Genomic DNA, 9,602 nt, shown 5'->3' on the forward strand with positions numbered 1-9,602 from the left:
TATAGGGTATATATATTGCGCACATATCCACCTTGTTAGGTGCTCAAGGCGCTCCTATATTACCCGGCTAAGCTAGGTGTTCATAGCGCACACAGCTTTTAAAGGAATTACTTCCTACCGGTACCCATTTACCTCACCTGGGTTGAGTGCAGCACATTGTGGATCAGTTTCTTGCTGAAGGAAATTACGCCATGGCTGGGATTCGAACCCACGACCCTCTGTTTCAAAGTCCAAAGACTAATCCACTGGGCCACAACGCTCCACATATACCCAATATATGCCCAGTCTCTGCCAACCCTTCAAGTTAAATGCATTTATAAATCAGCATATGAAAACAAAAGCTATTCTTGAGTTCCATAAATATTTTTATTTTAGGTATGTTGTCTCTGGCATATAAAAAACCTCACATCTCTTGACCACTGGAACTTGATTTCCAAATTTCTGGGGTGTTTTTTTTTTGTGCATTTGTGTAAAAAGTGTAATGTTGAATGTAGAGGTAAGATTTTTCTTGCATAATTTTTGTCAACTGAGCATGAAAAAAATCAGGATTTTAATTTTCTTGATCTTTGTATTATCAATTGTTAAGTACTTTTATCTTTCTTTCTTTGAATTGCAATTTTCCTCATTTTTTTTCTCAATTTGGTATTTCAGCTATTTTCCATTAGCTTTCAAGTGATAATTACACAACTGTCATGCAATGCAATTATTCTGTAAAATTCAGTATAGAGAAAAGAAAGAAGCAGCACAATTTTATGTTACAACTCGTACAAAACGCATGCATACATTTTGTTAATGTGTACATGTTCATGATGAAGCATTAAAGTTAAGTGCCATTTTGGTATGTTTGAATACAAACCATTTTTCTTCATCATAACAATAAGAGTTATATTCTTTTTATTGCAAAATAATTTTGGAACAGTGTTTAATGATATGTAGCAATATTGGATATTACATGTATACTTTATTTTGTGTGTTTTGGTAGAAATCAGTGTTAATTAAAAAAGGACAAATTGTCAGCATTATCAAATTCCCATATAATTATGATTAGTAGGTTTCTTCACTTCTACATGTGCATGTAGTTGTGTATGCACTACATCTCAAACTAGATTAATGGTATATACATGAATTAAAGAATTAGGTGTGTAAATATCAAGTTTATCATCTAAATATTCTCTTTCCATTCTTTAAATAGTGATTGCTTAAGTTGTACTAACAGTAACATTTTTGGAAATTGTGGCTTAGAATTATTGATATATTTTATTATTTTACGATATAAATTTCCCCTGGTCTCTTTGTCCTTTTTTTTCTATTCTGCACTTTAATATCAGCACTTGTTTGTTTGCTGTTAGATTTATATACCTTTCAAAATACAAGATATAATTTTTGCAATATCTTGTACATGTACATATCATGGTAAATAATGTGCCACTTGTGGTAATGAATTTTTATGTGTATAAATACTGTACATGATACATGTACGTATTAATTGAATCGTTAGACCCTTCATCTCATTTCCTGTTCACATACTGTATGGCAGTGTTTGATGAGCATTTTGGGGAAAAGTGCCAGTGTACATGTAAAGTTGAGGCCAGAAGTTTACATACACCCAAGAAATTCAAAGAAAAGTTGACACTTGCCAAACATGCAATTTACTGTATCTTATGAAATATTTGTGCTATCATGATGAATTTGTTATCAAACAAATGAGTATGCCATGCGCCTCCATCACATTGCTTTGTCATCAGAAGCTGAAACATGTGTCATTTTCTCCCCCAAAATCTTCATATGTTAGACAAATTAAAAATAAAAACTTGATAAAAATTTTCATATTTGTGCGTGTTACATGTACTTCTCAACACAAACATTTCAGAGTACACTTTATTGTTAAATGGTGACATATCATGATAGAAAATGTAATATAAACCATAGATTTGACATTTTATGAAACAATGTTTTAAAATGTAATAACAAATAATAGAATACATTCAAGCACTAATATTACTTATTATTCTTCAAAGAAAATTCCACCTGAAATATACTTTAATTCCAGCGACATCCCAATTACGTAAAAAAGCTGAATATGCTCTTTCATTTGATACCAAATAAGTCATGGTAGTATTTATATTTTTGAAGATTTTATATAGTAAATTTTACAATGTTTAGCAAGCGAACAAATTTCACTGAATTCCATGGGTGTTTGTTATGTTAGGCCTCAACTGTATATAATACTTGAATTCCATTCATATTGTGCATATGATACAGATATCATTGTGTGCCGAAGCTGCATAAGTAAAAACTAGTCTTTTAGTGTTTTGCAATATGCAGGTACATTTCCATCATAAATGACTGGTTTTAGTACCAACATACATGTAGTTCATGGAAAAAATTCTCAAAAATCTAAATTTAATCATTCTATAGCCATTAGCTAGCCTACCAGTACAATGTAATTATGAACTTCTACAAATGCATCCATCCTGGTGCTTGTGATTAGCATTACAACTGTAATGTGCATATAACAGTAATTTTAATCATTGCTACAGTATAAATGATGTATTAATGTTAATTATTACTCATCTCGTTGAACTATTCCTGTAATGAGAAGAGCAAAAAGGATGTATATTTTTTATATTTCTTGTTTAAGATAAGTAAGAGTTCGGAGTTAACACATTTATTGATACCCATTTCTATTTCACATTTATGTTTTAACATTTTTATATGCCTCATACACATGTAGGTCATTCATTTGTATGTCCACGTAGATTGTCTGATCATTGGCTCTAACTGTCCATTTATGGCTTAATGTTTTAATATTAGAAATGAAAAGTCACGTCATGATAGATTAGGGAGGGTGAGATTGGCACTTTTTGGTTGCCCCAGGCCACTGCTAATGTTGAGCCCTGCATTATGTGTGATGAGATAGTAACTCTGTATTTTGATATTTAGACCAAGAATTAAACACCAAATGTGCACAGTCTTCCCACATATTTTGTATTAACAATATACCTATGTATTGTGCAATCTATTTCCATCGTGTACATGTCGCCATTGTGGTTGTGATCACCACCACAACAATTCCAACCAGCATGCTATTAAGATAATTAGTTTGTCATTGAGCACCGATTGAAACAAAATGCGTAAGAACTACATGTACCTATTCCTTTGACAGATCTAAATTGGTTTTATATTTTTATATTTTTCAGCATCAAAGAGTTGTTATGAAGATTATGTACATTTAGTACTGAATGTGTGTTTTTTACACATTCATGTTGTTGTATCATCTGATACAGTTGTGCTTAGAAATTAGTGAACTACACCACAAAATGCGCTCTTTCGTGACGAGTGTTGAATGTACATGTTGACAGCAACACTACATTGTTCGGCAAGCCCAGAGAGGCAAACTTTATTGAATGTCTTATTATTTTATCACCTGAATTTACAATTAAATATCTTAAAGCTTGTGTATAGTTTTGGTAAATCCACCAAAATGCACCTATCACTATTCCAATTCATTGCTAGCTAATATGAATGAATGTGCCCTATAACAGTTATGATGTGGAGGATATGAAATGAAAATGTGTTTTACAGGGTAAATTTTGTGATTTTACATGGAAATTTAACTTGATCGGGTCACCCGATCAAATTAAAATATCTGTGTGTTTTTGTCTTTCAATCAAATCCTATTCCAAATCATGGAATGGGCTGAAACTTTCAATATATGTTTTTTGGCTGTAACTTTTGGATATCTTATCACTAACTAAATTTATAAGATAAGTGCTTGAATGCCCATTTTTTAAATTTAAAACAAGCATCGCTGAGAGAGGGCGCTATATATCCAAGATTTGAATATTTGAAATTTTCTCAGAGAAGTGCAGTTGGAAAAATATCTTACGGTCTCTATACGCTTCAGTAAGACTGTCATATTAGATGATATTCGATTATCAATCACATTATTGACCCTTTACCAAAGCTATACACAGGCTTTAAACATGTCAGCATTTTGAATATTATTTTCTGGTGGGGTTCACTATCTTTTGAGCACCACTGTAAAATCCTTTTTATTGGAGATATCATTTTTGGTTTCTTTTTCATGCTTCTCTGTTACATACTTGGCCATATGGCAACATCGCACATGTGCCACTCAATGTCACACAATTATTCATTTTGTGTTGTACAACGCCTACTTAGCTTGTGTACCTGAGCAAATTGGAGGCTGAATGTCAAACATTTGTACCATTGCACAAAAGACGTACCATCCAAAATGTACCGTTGCATGACTTTAGGAGGTGACGTCACAATACAATTTAATTCATTGCACTCAGTAAAAATTGAGGTTCAATACGCGTGTAAGCCTGCTGGCTAAATGCGCAATGCTGCCCAAGGTCATGTGCGCTTGTGGGATTTTGCTTTCGGTATGTTTGCTCCCTTTTCATAGATTACTACAGGGATAAACCTTTTTTTTTCTTCATATTTTCGCTAAATTCCGAGGCGTACAATGCAAATAGCGAATATTCTTATTCGTGCAATGGTGCGAGATTTCGCATTCGGTGAAAGAAAGATGCTCTATTCAACTCGGCTAACACCTCGTTGAATAGAGCATCTTTCTTTCACCTCATGCGAAATCTCGCACCATCGCACTCATGCCTATTCGCTATTTTCATAATGTCAAATGCAAGCACCTTTCACATACATTAATTTGCCATATTGACACAGAATAACTGTGCATGTAAATATATAAAGAATAAGACACATTCTATCATCATAACATGACAATGTAGGAGAGTTGCTTGCATTTGGGTGTCATAAACTTGTACTTTGATATATAACCTGTTTTATGTTATTCGGGCAGTTTTCTCCAATAAAACCACTGTCAGCATTTTTTAATTGTCCTTTTCATTTTAATTTAATTAACTAATTATTAATTAATTAATGCTTTAAGCATGTACATGTATTATGGAAACGAGCACAATTTTGTATATTTGTTGGCATATCATGTTGATATCTTATTTTATGTTATACACAATATTATGCATACAAAATTTATTCAGTTGTGATCAAAGCATTTTTTTAGACAAGTGGATTATGTTATTTTGTGCTTTCAACCTTATGGTATTTTCCACATTAAAGAACTCACTGATGATCAGTGCTGTGTATTATAGCACATAATAAAAAATGTCTAGTTTAAGATTTGTTTAGGTTGAAGGGCATGAAGCAGAAAAAAGAAGATGTAGAGGGACAGGGAAGAAAGAGAAAGAAATAGGAAAGAGGGTAGGGAGAGAGATAGAGAGAGAAGGGAAAGGGGGGGGGGGGTTGGAGAGATGGAGGAAGATTGGTGGTGACCAAGAGAGGGAAATAAATGGATGACAGGGAGATAAATAGAGAGGAAAAGATAGAAACTTATATCTATACACCTTTGTCACGGTAATGCTACCTGTGGGCCCTTGGAGGAGAGGGGAAAAAAGGGAGACAGAAAGAGAGGGAAAGTGAATCAGAAAACATATTTGTCAAAGGCAGATTCATTTGACCTTCACTGAACACAATCAGGATTCTTCACAGAAACAGAGCACTGCTTTTTAATTGCTTGTCTCAGAACAGAATACATCTTGAATATTTACAATGAGGTACTTCACAAGAAAGACCCTCATTAGAAAGTTAATAAATGCTGGCAAAATATGTGGTTATCGGTATTCATGATCATGACAACCACATCCTGTATTTGTACTATAGTAATATGGAAAGTTGCTCATCTGGAATAATGCCTTGCAATCGCAATCATATGAATTTTTTTCTTGTGGTTCTAATGCAGAGAAGTGCATAATGGCTGAAAAGCAATCAAGCATTTTGAATTCTGAAAGGATTAATGCAGTTGTACTTTGTTTTCCAGATACTGCTTGTCATTAGTCTGATGTGGGTGTTACTGTATGGTAGTTTGTATTAAACTGTTCAACGATACTAATTCAATTTTTTTCAATTCAATTCAATTCTTTTATTTCATTTCCATTCAAAACATAATACAAAGTAATATAAAACAATATAAATCAAATACAATTTTACAGAAGGGCATTCTTACTTCGTAAAAAAAAACACAGTATAATATAGAGCATAAATGGATATGGAAATGAGGGGGATCCACTAAAAAGCAAAGCTTGTAAAATTGTGGATCCCCCTTGGAAAAGAAGAAATTATAGTCGACTTACTATATGCGTACATGCATGTATTACAGGAAAGAAAAAGAGAAAAAGAAATCATATTGACGGAAACATAAAAACTGAACAAATGCAAAGCTTTTCACACAAAGAGGTCTTCGTTGTAAAGGATATGTTGCGCAAGACAGGAAAAAACAGAGAGAGGGGATGACAAGACGTAGAAGACAAGACAAAACAAGAGACAGGACAGTACAAGACAACTAGTTTTTAAAAAGGAGTAAAACTAAGAATGGGAAAGGGCTGACCATGAACCAGCTTGATCTGGTGAAATAACAAAGGCTGGACAATATAGATGAAAAAAGATAAAATAAAAGTGAAAAATGTAAGGATTATAATCAAGATAATGAAGTGTTAGTTCCGTTGAGAAGAATTATAGGAATTAAGCAGGATACGTTTGAGTTTACGTTTGAATGAATTCAAGGAGACACTGTCTTTAACATTTTTAGCGAGTGAGTTCCAGAATTTAGGACCGTTGAATAGGAATGTATTTTTGGCCAGTAAAGTTCTGTAAAGTGGGATGTGAAGTTCGTCAGAGTGTCTCGTGGGGTAGTTATGATAAAATTGATTTTTAGGGAACATGGCATCAAAAATATGGGGAAGTGCATTATTATTATAACTATACATGAAGTGCCCTAACTGTAGTAAATACAGGTCTTTGACTTTCAACAGTTTACTTTCTAGAAAAAGTGGGTCCGTATGAGAACGGAAACATGTACTATGAATAATACGAAGTGCTTTCTTTTGCAAAAGCAACAATTTATCTAATAAATATTGATGGGTATCACCCCAAATAAGAATCCCATAGTTCAAATAAGGCAAGATTAAGGATGAGTAGAGCATGATTAATGATGTGGAGGGAATGCAAAATTTTAGCCTATTAATAATACCAATATTTCGTGAAATTATTTTGGATATATTTTCAATATGATTTTTCCGAGAAAGTTTACTGTCAACTGTTATTCCAAGAAATTTGGTGTAAGGTACCATTTCTAATGGGGTATTATCAAATATAATGTTCATCGGTAACTTGTCTATGGAATTACTAAATAACATGTATTTTGTTTTGTTAAGGTTCAAAGATAATCGATTGGCTCTTATCCACTCAGTAACATTATTAAGTTCAGAATTAATAACATCAACTAAAGTTTGTGGATTCTGATGAGAAAAAAATAAGGTCGAATCATCTGCAAACAAGATAAGGGATAATATTTTGGATGATCTACAGAAATCATTTATATAAATTGTGAAAAGAAGTGGGCCCAATAAGCTACCCTGGGGGACTCCACAGTTAACATATTTCAAATTGGAGTTATGATCTTTAACAAACACGTATTGTTGTCTGTTAAGTAGGTAGCTCCTGAACCACTCCAAGGCCTTCCCTCGCACACCATAGTGAGATATTTTTTTAAGTAGGATTTCATGATTAATGGTATCGAAGGCCTTGGAGTAGTCCAGGAAAATACCCACAAGGTGACTAGATTTGTCTAGAGCATTGACTACTTTGTTGACAAAATTCATCAGGGCATGAGTGGTGTTGTGCTTGTCGCGAAACCCAAATTGAACATCAGATAAAATATTATGCATTGACAAAAATTTTTCTGTTCTGACGTATACTATTCTTTCAAGGATCTTAGAAAATGTGGACAAAAGAGAAATAGGTCGGTAATTACCGACATCCAACTTATCACCTTTTTTAAATAAAGGAATTACCTTGGCTATCTTCATTTGATTTGGTACTGTACCATTTTCTAAGGAAAGGTTGAATATATGCACCAGCGGGGAAACAATAGAATTTATTACGGATTTTAAAATAAAATTATTAATTTCATCAAAGCCAGGGCTTTTTTTATTTTTCAAACCAGATACTATATCAATAACTTCTTGATTATATGTTGGAGCAAAAAATATTGAATTTGGATTAGGCGGGCCGAGAAAGTCCGAAAAACTTTTCGTCGCGGGAGGAATATCTTTAGCTAGATTTACGCCAATGGAAGAGAAATGGTTATTAAAAATATTTGAAAGGTTGTCACCATCATCAACAATGACATTATTAAATCTAATTTTGGAAATACTTGATTTATTATTGGAGAGATTCATGGTCTGTTTTAGAACCTTCCATGTGTTTTGCATGTCGTGTTTATATAGAGCCAACTGCCTCGCAAAGTAATTTTTCTTTTCAATGCGTAATATTTTAGTAAGTGTATTCTTATAAGATGTGTATTTTATTTTTGATTGTTCTGTACCTTTCATTTTGAATTTATAAAATAAGTTATTTTTCTATTAATCGATCGTAAGATAGATGGCGATATCCATGGTGACTTAGAAATCGTTTTGTATGTATTACGCTTATCTTTTTTTAAGGGTATATGCAGGTCTAATTTCTCATTTATTATATTCATAAAAAGGTTAAAGGACGCATTAACATCTACAGAATTGTATACAACTGACCAGTCGACATTATCCAAAGAAGCACCTAGACTGGCTGTATTTTCGTGCGTAGGTCTACGTCTTCGTTGTTGGGAGTGTATCGGTCTAATTGGTCGTCTTAATGAAAAATGAGTAAGAATCGGGAAATGGTCCGTCATGTCAGAAAGTATTATAAAAGAATCGGGAGGAGGGAGAATGTTGCAGAAAATATTGTCAATAAGTGTAGCAGTTTCATTAACTACACGAGTTGGTTTAGAAATCAGAGGCAAGAAGGAGGCCAAAAAAAAAGTTTCAAGAAAATCTTGAGATATATTGTTGTGTTTCAATAAATCAATGTTAAAATCACCTATAAATATTACATCCTTATTAACGAGAGCTGGATTATTTGTTGTTTGGGAAAGGTAAGTTAGAAAGTCATTTGTATAGCAATGGATAGCAATAGCAATGGATCTGACTTTGGTTGACATGTAAGTGAAAAGTAACTAACCAAACAGAGAGAAAAAAACACAAAAACTCCACAGTGTGGTTCATATCATGTGTTATGTAATTCAAAATGTTGAATAGTTCCATACAAAATTAATAAAGTAAAACAAACACAATAAATACTAACTATATTCTTATACATTATTTTGCACATTATTTCATTGAAAATTAATGAGTGGAAGACAAACTCTATTGTGTTACAAAATAGGTGAGTAAAAGTTTATTTCACACTCACTCTACACTGCTCTCTTACAATGACAAAAGGGCACAAGTGACTGAATTCACTTAAAGAGAAAATGTAGATCTTTCATTTTACACAGACAGCAATAACATAATATCCCATGCTCTTGCAGAACAGCATGAGATTTAACCCCCAAAATAAAGCACGCTTGAAAAATATTAAACTCTGCCAACACTCACACTGTTGGATATGTTAGTTCCTTTCTTCTCATATTTGTAAGAACTAAAGGGAAAAATATTTCATATTGG

General features: G+C 33.1%; 1 long non-coding RNA gene across 1 annotated transcript; it reads right to left on the reverse strand.

Annotated features, from left to right (window-relative positions):
• Positions 1-3,266: 3,266 nt before the first annotated feature.
• LOC121409455 lies at positions 3,267-4,226 on the reverse strand. The gene is made up of 2 exons (XR_005969152.1): positions 3,987-4,226; positions 3,267-3,454 (listed from the first exon to the last, which is right to left on the reverse strand). It is a non-coding gene; the product is annotated as an uncharacterized LOC121409455 (long non-coding RNA).
• Between the last annotated feature and the right edge of the window lie 5,376 nt (positions 4,227-9,602).

Source organism: Lytechinus variegatus, chromosome 2 (genome assembly GCF_018143015.1).
Source record: "Lytechinus variegatus isolate NC3 chromosome 2, Lvar_3.0, whole genome shotgun sequence".
Lineage (NCBI taxonomy): Eukaryota > Metazoa > Echinodermata > Echinoidea > Temnopleuroida > Toxopneustidae > Lytechinus > Lytechinus variegatus.